Raw genomic sequence first — 12,924 nt, forward strand, 5'->3', positions numbered from 1 at the left:
CAGGGGGGGAAGAATGTGCCCGAGGTCCCTAAACCCGTCCCATCCCCCCCCGCCCCGTGCCAAGGAGCCCCTGGCGTGCGTCAGTGCTGGGGGAGGCCCGGTGGGGGGGGTGGTCACCGGACTGGAGGCCCACCCCCCCATTCCTCACTGGCTGCCGGGTTCTAGCTTGTAGGAGAGCTCGAAGAGCAGGTTCTGGTTGTCAATGACACGCAGCTGCCGCATATAGGCCTTGGTCTGCAGCTGGCTGGGGGATGCTTCCAGCTCCAGGCCTGGGGTGGGGGACAGTGCTGGAATTGGGGGGAGCAGGAGCAGCCCCTCCCCCGGGACAGGAGCCAGGATGGGGATGTGGGGGTGGGGATGGAAGGAGGAGGATGCAGGAATGAGGATGAAGGGATAGGGGGATGGCAATGCAGAAATGGGGATGCAGGGATGGGAAGATGTCAAAGCAAGAAGGGACATGGGGGTCCAGACACATGCTCACCCCATAGAGCCAGCACCGGGGAGATGGTGGGGCCATGCATGTCCCTCCATCTGTGGGGTCAATTCCCTCCACAGCACCAGGCCCTCACCTCCAGGGATGTGGGGCTACAGGGACAGGGACACAGAAAGGTGGATGCAGGGCCAGGGATGGCAATATAGAGCCAGCAGCAGGGATGGCAGGGCCATGCATATCCCCTCTCACAGCACTGGCCCCTCACCCCTCCCCAGCTGGGGCTGGGGGGGCGTCCCAGGGGGTCTCCACTGTACTCACAGAGTGAGAGGCTCCAGTACTTCCAGACAGTCCGCACCTTCTCAGCGATGCAGTGCTGGGGCAGAGAGAATCCCCCCAATCAGCCTCCAGCCCCCAGGGACCCTGGGGACTGTCCCCACTCTAGGGCATCCCTTTCCCAGAGCCCCCACACCCCTCAAGGCCCCCCACTCCACAGCAGGGGCAGGAGGGTCACAGCCCCTCAGTGGACTTCCCCCTTCCCTAGCCTCACCCCAGGGCTTCCTCAGCCATGTCGTGTGTGTCCCCAGCAAGAGGTACCCACCAGCTTCCCCATGTTGACCAGCCTGTCCGGGAGGGTCTTGCTGCCTTCATGCAGGAAGTTCAGATATGGAGGGGAGTGAGGGGGTGAGGGACAAGGCCTCATGAGGTGGCAGTGGTACCCTGACCCATGTGGGATGTGGACAGCCCCTGTGTCCCCCATCACCTTTGAGGATGAGCGGCACGAAGAGGATAAGGCGGGGGGGGAGTCATCTTGACAAGCACCTCCCAGTAGGTCTTGCGGTTTCTGCAGGGATCCTGGGGGGTGGGGACGGGGGGTCAGAACTGGGGGGTGGCAGCTCCTCATGGGTGCCATCACTCTGCTCAGTCTGCCTTGGACCCCCCCACAACACTCTGGCTGCAGTGAGGCCAAGGACACCCCGGGATGGCATGAAATCACCTCCTGCCAATCAGCTCCTCAAATACCCCCTGGGGGGGCACGATTTGGGAGAGACCCCTAACACTCCTGGGATGCTCTCACCATCAGGTTCTCAAACTTCTGAAACAGGTTCTTGAATTTCCCTGAGAGCTTCTGCAAGACAAACCTGGGGAGGGGGGGGGAACATAAAGAACTCAGGGGGACCCCTGAACACCCAGGGGGGGCTCCAGGAGGACCCCAAGCCCCCTCACCTCCAAGGTGAGGTGCAGGTGGCTGATGGCTGTGTTGTTGAGCTCAATGATGATGGCGTAGAAGGAGAGCATGTCCTGGTTCTGCTTGCAGCTGGAGACGTGGACAGAGGGTGAGGGGGTGGGCAGAGACACCTCCCCATGCACCCCTCAGCCCCCATACTCAAATGGCAGTGATCTTGATGAGCTTCTTGAGGAGGTGGGTGCATTTTCCCAGCAACTCACAGAGCAGCAGATCCATGCCCACCCAGTGCTGCACCTCACTGCAGCAGCAGCTCCAGGTTGGCCATCTCCCGCCAGCCCCGCTCCCCATGGAACACATAATCCACGAACTCCAGCTGACACAGAGGGGATATTCATCACCAGGATTCACACACACACACACACCATGGCACAGCCCCCCCCAGGGCTCTCCCTCCTCCCCACCTCGTGGATGCAGCGGAAGAGCTCCCAGTGGAAGACAGTGAGGTGGTTGGCGATCTCCTCTGGCTCCACGTGATGGATCTCCATGTCCCTTGGCACTACCTGTATCTCCTCAGGCAACGACATCTTCCAGGGGATGAGGGGGATGCTCAGAAAAGGGCTATGCCATGGGGGGCCCAGGGGGGGCATCACAGCCCCAGCATTGTGCTCACCAGTGAGTCAAAGGTGTTTCTGATGCAGGCAAAGAGGTGGCTGTTGATGCCCAGCGTGGTGAACACACACTCCTCGCTAGGCTGCAGCACCGCTTTCTCTGTGGGCATGATGCAGGCAGGGGGTCAGCGCCAGCCAGACCCCCACCCCTGCCCTCAACACCTCCCAGCCAATGCCCCGGAGGCACCTCCGGAGGAGACCATGGTGACAAGGATGAGGGTGTCCTCGCGGACGCCCTGCTCCTCCAAGTACTGCAGCTTCTCAGTAATGGAGGCCAGGATGTCCTGCATGAGGCTGAGAGGCAGCTGCGGATGGTGACGTATGAGTGGTTGGGCATGTACATGGGGCAGAAGACTGGTGAGAGGGAGCACGGGGAGGTCAGGGCCAGGCCAGGCTCTATACAACCCCCCCCCAGGCTGCTCTGCAGCTGTCTGGGGAAACTGAGTCACGGAGTAGGTACAGCCCCTCGCAGTCGCTGGTGAGCTAAAGGAGGGGACCCTGGCACACAGCACCCATCCTGGCACACAGCACCCATCCCTACACCCATTCTGGCATCCAGCCCCCATCCCAGTATTCAGCACCCATCCCAGAACCCATCCTGGTACCCAACATCCATCTCACCACCCAGTATCCACTCCAGCACTCGGCTATAGTCACTGACTCTCATCAGAGCTCCAGAAGGTCACTCGTGTCTGCAGGCATGAGTCGATGCGATGTTCAGAAGTGCCTGAACAGCGGCTTCACTTGCTTGTTTAGAGTGGGAGTCTCATCAGCCACCCTGCAGCACCAGCATGGGTTCAGGCAGGGCCCCCAGCATGGCCAGCACCCTTGGATGCTGCACCCCAAGCTGTGCTAGAGTGCTCTGCAATACCCCCTCCACCCCCCTCACGAGTCATAGAATCATAGAATGGTAGGGGTTGGAAGGGACCTTTAGAGATCATCTAGTCCAACCCCCCTGCAGAAGCAGGTTCACCTAGATCAGGTCGCATAGGAACATGTCCAGGCGGGTCTTGAAGACCTCCAAGGAAGGAGACTCCACAACCCCTCTGGGCAGCCTGGGCCACTGCTCCGTCACTCTCACGGTGAAATAGTTTTTTCTTATGTTTAAGTGGAACTTTTTGTGTTCCAGCTTCATCCCATTACCCCTTGTCCTGTTACTATCTACTATAGAAAAGAGGGATGTCCCAACCTCCTGACACTAACCCTTTAGATATTTATAAATGTTAATAAGATCTCCCCTCAATCTCCTCTTCTCCAGGCTAAACAGCCCCAGTTCCCGCAGTCTTTCCTCATATTAGAGATGTTCTATACCCTTGATCATCTTGGTGGCCCTGAGCTGGACTCTCTCCAGCACTTCCCTGTCCCTCTTGAGCTGAGGAGCGCAGAACTGGACACAGTACTCCACATGAGGCCTCACCAGGGCAGAGCAGAGTAGAGGGGGAGAAGAACCTCCCTTCACCTGCTGCCCACACTCTTCTTGATGCATCCCAGAATGCCATTGGCCTTCTTGGCCACGAGGGCACATTGCTGGCTCATATTTAGTTTATTATCAATCAGGACTCCCAGGTCTCTCTCTGCAGAGCTGCTCTTCAGCAGTTCGACTCCCAGCCTGTACTGGTGCATGGGGTTGTTCCTTCCCAGATGCAGGACTCTGCACTTGTCCTTGTAGAACCTCATGAGGTTCCTCTCTGCCCAACTCTCAAGCTGGTTGAGATCCTGCTGAATGGCAGCACAGCCTTCTGGGGAATCAGCCAGTCCTCCCAGTTTGGTGTCATCAGCAAACCTGCTGAGGGTACACTCTGTCCCCTCATCCAGGTCATGGATGAAGATGTTGAACAAGACTGGCCCCAGAACCGATCCCTGCTCATCCATGGAGGCCTCCTACCTCCTTTTCCTCCTTTCTTGCGCGTTGGGACACACTGATCCTGGGTTTGGAGGAAGTGCTGCTTGAAGATTGACCAGCTCTCATGGGCACTTCTACCATCTAGAATCATATCCCATGAGATCCGTCCAAGTAGATCTTTGAAGAGGCCAAAGTCGGCTCGCCTGAAATCCAGGGTCACGGTCCTGCTTTGTGTTCTGCCCCTTCCACACAGGATCTTGAACTCTACCATCTCATGGTCACTGCAGCCGAGGTTGCCTCCAACCTTCACATCCCCAACCAGGCCCTCTCTATTCGTCAGTACCAGGTCCAGCAGCACACCCCTCCTTGTTGGTTCCTCGATCATCTGTGACAGGAAGTTGTCGTCAGCAATCTGTAGGAACCTCCTGGACTGCGTGTGCTTGGCTGTGTGGCTATCCCAGCAAATATCAGGGTGGTTGAAGTCCCCCATGAGGACCAGGGACTGTGATTGTGAGGGAGCTCCCAGCTGTTTGTAGAAGGCCTCATCCACATCCTCCTCCTGATCAGGTGGTCTGTAGCGGTCTCCTTACAACAATATCACCTGCCTTGCCCTGGCCATTAATTTTTACCCATAAGCACTCTACTCTCCTCATCCCCACCCAGGCACAGTTCAGTACACATTAATTGCTCTCTCACATAGAGAGCAACTCCACCTCCATGCCTTGTCAGTCTGTCTTTCCTGAACAATACATAACCCTCCATGGCTGTGCTCCAGTCATGGCAGCTGTCCCACCATGTCTCTGTGACCACGAGGTTGTAGCCCCGTATCTGCACCCACATCTCCAGTTCCTCTTGCTTATTCCCCAGGCTGTGTGAATTGGTGTAGAGGCAGCACAGGGGCTTACTCAAACACACATGTTCCCCTGGGCGGGTGCAGGAGGTTCCTCCGCTGTTTGGTTCTTTCTCAGGGTGGTGAGCCTTCCGTATCTCAGCCCAGTGCACAGATGAAGGGCACTTATCATTGTGTTCCCTGTCCTGCCCTGTTTCCCAGCTAGAGGGGTCAGCTTGTTCTGTTTTGCTTCTCCCCCCACCTCCCAAGTCCCTTAGTTTAAAGACTTCTTTATTAAATTTGTTAGCCTACTCCCAAATAATCCAGTGCCTTTACGGGAGAGATGAATCTCATCCCATCCTATGAAGCTGTAGTCCCCAAGGAAGGATCCATTGTCAAAGTACCCAAAGCCTTCCTGCCGGCACCAGCCTCTCAGCCAGGAGTTCACTTGGCTGATTTTTCCATTACAAACTCCTCCTTTATCACCAGTGAACAGGATAGAGGAGAAAATAACCTGAGCCCCTCTACCTTTTACCTGCTCCCCCAAGGATTTAAAATCCACCTCAACTCCAGAGATGTCATGCCTCATGACATCATTCATACCTACATGGAACACAAGCAGGGGGTAGTAGTCTGCATCCCTGATGAGCCGTGGCACTCTCTCGGCCACATCCCTGACCTTGGCCCCAGGCAGGCAGCACACCTCTCTTGACTCCCTACCTGCTCCACAGATGGGTCTCTCAGTGCCCCTTAGGAGCGAGTCACCCACAACAAGCACCCTTCACCTCTTCCTGCCATGTCCATTACCTACTGCAGGTGGAGCAGCTGATGGGTTGTTTATTGGGTTTTTCCCCTCTTGGAGCTTGCTCATCAAAGTCCCTTGTTGCCTGTGCCTCATACTTATTCGTAGTGGGCACTCTGGAAGGAGGGCTTGGAAGATGAGCCTTTGCCTTTCTTTTTTTTGTAACCAGGGTCCATGACTTATTGGATTCACTGGAGGCTTGCACCTGATTGTGGAAGTCTCCATCTATCTCCACTTCTTCCCCCACTTCCAATACTACAGTACCTACTCACAGTTTCCTGCAGCTCTTTCACCAGGCACTGCAGTTCTTGAACTTGAGGGCACCTGTGACACATTTTTGCCTCAGAGGCATAGGTCCCTAAGCAGTCTAAACTCTCCCTGCATTCCACCTGGACCGAAGCTTCTCTACTAGCTGGCCCAGTCTGGGTGGATGCATTGACCTTCAAATAAGTTTTATCCACCTGAGCCCTGGCTCACCATTTTGCTAGGTTGAAGCTGGGGCACTTCTCTGACGTCTGCTTCTCTAAAAGGGACGCGGGGTGTAGTGGGTCTGGGACGGTAGTGATTTTCCACAGCAGCTCCTGCAGTGCTGTGCTTACTGTTGATATCAATATTATGACTACCGCTTGCACAACATCGGGGCTGTCCCTCCAGCATTCCTTCCCCCACCTTCACCAATAGCTGTGAGTGGGCATGATCTTGGGAGGGACTATGGCCAGGACAGCTGACCCAGGCTGACCAAGGAGATATTCCATACCATATGACGTCAGCTCAGGAATATAAACTGGGGGAAAGGAGCAGGAAGGGGAGGCGAGATTCATTTCTGGCCTTCCCAAAGCAACCGCTACGCGTACTGAAGCCCTGCTTCTCGGGAGGTGGCCGGACATCGCTGCTGATGGGAAGTAGAGAGTAACAGCTTATCTGCTTCTGCTTTGCTTCCCGCGCGCGCGGCTTTGCTGCTTATTTACTTATTAAACTGCTTTTATCTCAACCCACGAGATTCCCATCTTATTTTCTCCCCTTCCCTGGCTTGCTTCTCGGGAGGTGGGGGGTAAAGCGGTGTGGTGGGCACCTGGCATCCAGCCAGGCTCAAACTACCACACGGGGTTATTCCCTGCCCGTCCTCCCTACTCACCGTGCCTGCACAAACTGCCACCACACTCCTAATCGCTCACGCTCCCTGGGAGACGTTTAAATCCCCCGCGGTTGCTGCGGCTCCACCTCCCGGCAAGACCGTCCCCCTCACGAGAGCTGCCTGGTCCTGGCGGCTCTCCTCGCTTGTCCTCCAATCCCCGTGCTCCAGGAAGCCCCGGATTACCTCAATCGGCCGCAAAGCCGCGAATAAACGAGCCTTGCCTCCGCTTTGTTTACCGCCGTGTAATGAGTCCTTACTCATTACACAAGGGCTGTTAATGAGCTCATGACCCCTCCAGCTCCAGGGCATCCCCAGAGAATACAATTCCTGGTCCTTCCTGGGGACCCCCTGACCCACAGGAACCCCCTGCCCTCCCCCCAGGGATCTCCTTTTTCCCCCTCACTTGAGCTCCACAGTCTCCACAAGCTGGTGCAGCTTCATGATCTCATCTTCCAGGTCGTGGTGGAGGGATGTGTCCATGATGAACAGGTAAAGCTCCTGATGGGGCGAGAGGGGCTCAGGACAGGGGGTGGGGGGGGGGGCTGTGGGGCCATGAGGAGAGGGCACCCACCTTGATCACCTTACTGGCACTCTCCTCCTCCTGCAGCAGCCCCTTGTAGGTCTCAAGGAAATGCAGCAGCACGGCCAGCACAGCCTGTTTGCACCGCAGCCTGGCTCCGTCCTCCCAGCGCAGCGTGGGGCTGTCCATGACCAGCACAAAGGTGACATGTCAAAGAGGAGACACACAGAATCATTTTGGTTGGACAAGCTCTTTAAGCTCATGGAATTCACCCCCTGCCCTCACAGTGCCCACTAACCCATGGCCCTCAGCACCTCAGCTCCACGGCTTTGCAATAGCTCCAGGGATGGGGACTCTCCCACCTCCCTGGGCAGCCTGGGACAGGGGCTGACAACTCTCTCAGGGAAAAAGTTCTTCCTCAGCTCCAATCTAAACCTCCCCTGGGGCAACTTGAGGTTGTTTCCTCCTGTCCTGTCACTTGTTACTTGGGAGAAGGGACCAACCTCCACCTCACCACAGCCTGTCAACTCCTGTCAGGGAGTTGCAGAGGACTCATGTCTCCCCTCAGCCTCCTCTTCTCCAGGCTGAACATCCCCATTCCCTCAGCTGCTGTGAGGGGCCCAACACCGAACACAGCACTCAAGGTGCAGCCTCACCAGTGCCCAGGGGGACAATCACAGTGGGAAGGGACCCCAGGCACTCACCAGCACCCACTGCACCCTGGCCACTTGTGAGTGTCTTCATGCCCACCCTGGTATCACCCCACCATCATGGCATCCCAATTCCCTCCTTGCTGCTCCCCTGTGCCCCCCCACAGCACTCTGCCATCCCCATGCCCCTCTCCTCCTTGCAACCCCATATCCACCCTTGTGCCACCCTCATGCCTACCTGAGGCCCTCCTGCTTGCACTCTCATGTTCACCTTTCCACCACACTCACACCCTCCCTGTGCCCAACCTTGGACCCTTCCCCATTGCACCCTTGTGCCCACCCTCATGGCACCCCCAACGCCCTCCCCCTGCCCCCCAAGGATATTGCTGGTGCAGCTGCTGCAGGAAGCGCTGGGTGGGCAGGAAGAGTGAGTGTGTGAGCACGATGTCATCCAGCAGTGACTCTGGGGGAGATAGGGAGGGGGTCAGGCATGGGCACTCTGCCCCAACAACACACCCAGAGGCCCCATGCCCAGAGCAGCGGGTGGCCAAGGGCAGCGACCTTCCTTCCCAGAGTGACATGGAGAGATGCCTAGCCCCATGCTGAGCCCTCCCCACATCCAGGGCTGACTCGTAGCCCCCCCAGGGTAGCCGGGGCCCAGGAGGATCATGCACAGGGGCAGAAGGGCTAGAAGGGCAGGACCTGAGCAGTGACACATGGCTCTGGCACACCCAATGGCCCCAGGCAAACCAGGACATGGCTCAGGGCAACAGGGAAACTGAGGCAGACATTGAGGGCAGGTGCCAGCAGCAACTATTGGGGCAGCCACTGTGCCGGTGCCCATCACTGGGCTCAGAAGGTGTTTTGGCATGGTGCAGCCCAGTGAGAAGAGGGGCCGACAGTGGCAGCAGTGCCTAGCAGTGCCAGCACACAGCCTCTGCCACGACCTTTGGACCATGCACCACTCCCTCACCCAGCACTGGAGCAATCCTCAACCCCAGGCTCTGAGCAAGTGCCCAGAGGGCTGTGCCTGGGTGCCCCAGGGATGTTGTGGTGGGACCTCAGTGCCCCCACAGGGTCCTGTCAAGGCACTCCGACTAGAGCGTTCCCCCAGCAGCCCCAGCCCATCCCACAGCCCCTTGGCCACAGATCCATGCCAAGCCAGGGCTGAGGCTCCCCGGGCACCACCACACTGGGGTACACTGCCCACAAAGAATGAACTGCTGCTGAAAGCGGGACACAGTGGTCTGGGGCACAGGCTGGGCACACTGGCCCCCCCTAGCCTGGCCACCAGCACTCCCAGGCTGGTGCCCCACATCCAGTGTCCTGCACTAGTGTCAGGGACAGAGACACCAGCAGCGTGGGGGGTGCAGGTACATAGGCCTCAGCACCCCCTGCCCGGTGTAAGAAACAAACCAGTTTTCTCGCGAAAGACTCAGGTCAGACTCTGCAGTGAAGCACTTTTATTATTATTATTTGGCTTTTTATTCCCTATCCCAAAAAGGTCCCTCCCTTGTTTCCCCGTTGATTAGGTACTCCAAGACTTACAACTTCCCAAGGCCAGTTGCCATGGAGGAGGAGTCCCCATCTGCACCCAGGGAAGGGTGCCCACCTGCCCACTCCCTGCTCAGGATCTCATGTGTGCCCAGCTCTCCAGCAGAAATCCTTTATTTCTTTGTTGACTGTAACTGACATCACCTTTTGTGCCTCCTTTCAGAGGTCAGAGCAGTGTTTTAGAAGCAGGAATCCTTTATGTCTTAAATGTAACTTTCTCTGCCTCAAGGCTGAAACGTGTCTTTATATCGAGTCCTGGGCCTGACATCACTGTGATGGGGTTTGGGGTTTGTTTATTTGGATTCCTGTCACTGAGGAGCACGTGTGGCAGATTGGGAGACGTTTTAGAAAGCAGACAGCTCTCTTTGCTTGGGCTGAGAGTGGCAGGGATGGCATGTGCTTCCCTGGGAGGGCCAGTGTCACACTGCACTGCTGGGTGGCTTGGCCACAGGTGGGACAGGAAGAGCAGTTCCTGTGCAGCCACCCACACCCACATGTTATAGGGAGCAGCTGCAGCCCATCCCCCATCCCAGGGACACAAGCCCACTTCTCTCCCTCCAGCCTCACTCGCTCCACTCCCAGGGGGAAGGAACAACTGGTGTGGGAGCTGCCACCCATATATTTCTGTGCACCCTGCCTCCCTCTGGCCTGCAGCCCACCTGCCCACGGCAAACCGTGCTAGGTGACACATACCCCACTCTGCACCCTCCCAGTACACCCACATCACAGAAGGGAAAAAGGAGGACAGGGATGGGGTCTGCCCAGGCTAGGGGATAGCAGCACCTGGGTGGAGGGTAGTTTGGGGGGGCAGGAGGACCTAAACTCCCTTCTACTATGCATCCCACTCCAGCCCCTTCCCTGCAGCCCTACCTGGGTTGGGGGTCCCACAGCCATCATCCTCCTCTTCCCCCCTGTTATGCTGCCCCTTCCCCCACCAGCACCTCTGCCTCAGTGTTGGGGTGGTTTTGGGTGCACGGAGCTGGGTGGGAGCCAGACTGAGTACAGTAGGGCTGGGAGCTGACCCTGCTGGGCTGGGGGGCCAGGGCGTGGGTGGGAGGCAGCGGGGAGCCCCATCCCACCACCAGCCCCATGCTCCAGGGACAGCCAGGGCTGGGGTGGGGCTGAGCCACTGACACGAGGGAGCCCTTCAGGTAGGAGTGAGACATGCTGCTAGGCCTGTCCCTGCGATGCCTGGGCTGGCAGGGAGCAGGGGAGGCAGGAGCTGACACAGGGGTCCAGAGGCTTCCACCAGCTTCTTCAGGTGTGGGAAAGCCATCCCTGTGGCTTTTGGGGAAGGTGCAGGTGCTGCAGAGGAATGGGGAAACTGAGGCAGGGCTGGAGGGGGCTGCAGCCTGCAGGGATAGGGGGGGATTGGGATTCGACTCCTCCTACCCCCAGGTGGAGCCCAAGAGGGGGCTGCATTCACCCGTGTAAGAAATGTTAATGTTGTTTTTGCAGGATGGAGCCAAGGGGATTAAGACAAAGAATTTCTACCATAACCGTTTCTTTGTATTGCTAATCAGATATTGTTTGTTGGAAATCCAGGGGACAGCATCATGACCACTGGAGTGGGACAAAGTAGTATTCGGTTAAACTATGGATAAATGTAACTGACAGGGAGGCTCCACAAACTATACAAGCTTGTTTTGTTTCTTACATTGGTCCATGCACAGAGTTTCCTGGTCGATATGATCATGCGTACTATTCCTATCCTTCCCCCTGTGGTTCACTGGGTCTGCCTTCAAACTTGGTCTCAGGATCCAGTTGGTCTCCTCTGGAGCCCCTGTCGATGATCCACAAGAGCGTTAAAATCAACGGGATGCGTCTTCCTGACAGAGGTCCCCCAGGAAGACGACTTGGGATCCTGGACGAGCCCCCATCTGTAATAAACAAGTTTTCTCTCGAAAGACTCAGGTCAGACTCTGCAGTGAAGCACTTTTAAGCATTCTTGCAAGAGCGGGTGTCCTAGCTAGTAGGCACAGCTGATAGATACAATATTCGGCTTTTTATTCCCTATCCAGCCTGCAAGGTCCCTCCCTTGTTTCCCCATTAATTAGGTACTACAAGATTTACAACTTCCCCTCAGGGGATGTCTGGTTCTTGTCAGGATCTTATCTTGTCACTGTGGAGGAATGGTTAAGGGAGCATGGACATGGATCCCAGGGTATAATGTTAGGCCTGATGGGGCAAGGCAATCTGAGTTCTAGTTATATGAATTTAATGCACAATCAAGACCAGAGTCAGAGCCATGGTTAAAGCAGTTGCTGTCACGCAGTCAGCGCAGACAGCAGGCCGCTTTCTGCTCCTTCAAGGTCGGGCTGTTTTCAGCTAACGAGCTAACAGCTCAAGGTGGAAAACAACTTTGGAGAAAAACAAGATGGGAAAATGTGAGGGAGCTTGCTTATGGCAGAAACCGCAAGTAGGATGAACATGAGAATGTAATCTATTAGCTGCTGTTGCTGACCTAGCTTTGAAGCTGCTGGATATAAGTTAGAGCCTGCTTTTAATAAAGAGAAGATTTCTGCTATCACTCACATTGAGTAGGACTGATTTCTTCCCACCCAGCTGAGAATCGGACCCTGGGTTGATCGCCGCATGAAGTAGGCTTGGAGCTGGTTTTTCAGGCTTCGAGCCTGGTTCTCAGACTTCGAGTCTGTTTTTTTCAGGCCAAGAGCCGAAAACTTCGAGGCATGTCACCCATACCCCTCCAGTCTTATCTAAAATTTAAAATTCAAAGCTCATCGGCATCTGATTAGCAGTACAAAGAAACAGATAACTTTAGAAATTCTTTTTCTTAATCCCCTTGGCTCTATCCTGCAAAAACAACATTAATATTTCCTATTCCTACAAATTTCCCCCCCTTTTTTTAAAATACATTTGTTGCTTTTTGCAATGACTCTTCCAGGTTAGACAACATTATTTCACAGTTATTTTTTAACAATAGTTCTTCTTGATTTTCTTCTTGTTCCTTGAGAAGGAACATTTTCTCATGGTAGGGAGGCAGGTCTAAGGGCATTTGTTTAGACAATGCAGTTTCTATTAATCACTGTGCAAGCCCCCTAACACAAGGAACTATACAGCATCCAACTGCCATCAATATCCCTGCAACCATTTCTTTCCATTTCCCAAACCATGATTCCAACGACCCTGTGATAGAGTTATCTATCCCTGAAGTCTCAGCCAATTCCTCTGCTAATGTAGGAAGTCCTTGTAATGCTCTGGTTATGGTTCCATCTGGTGCTGTGTTGTTTGGTATAAAAGTACAACATTTGTCCCCTAACATTACACAGACCCCTCCCTTTTC

General features: G+C 55.6%; 1 pseudogene; it reads right to left on the reverse strand.

Annotated features, from left to right (window-relative positions):
• Positions 1-144: 144 nt before the first annotated feature.
• Positions 145-11,178, reverse strand: LOC133628561 (rap guanine nucleotide exchange factor-like 1; annotated as a pseudogene).
• Between the last annotated feature and the right edge of the window lie 1,746 nt (positions 11,179-12,924).

Source organism: Colius striatus, chromosome W (assembly GCF_028858725.1).
Source record: "Colius striatus isolate bColStr4 chromosome W, bColStr4.1.hap1, whole genome shotgun sequence".
Lineage (NCBI taxonomy): Eukaryota > Metazoa > Chordata > Aves > Coliiformes > Coliidae > Colius > Colius striatus.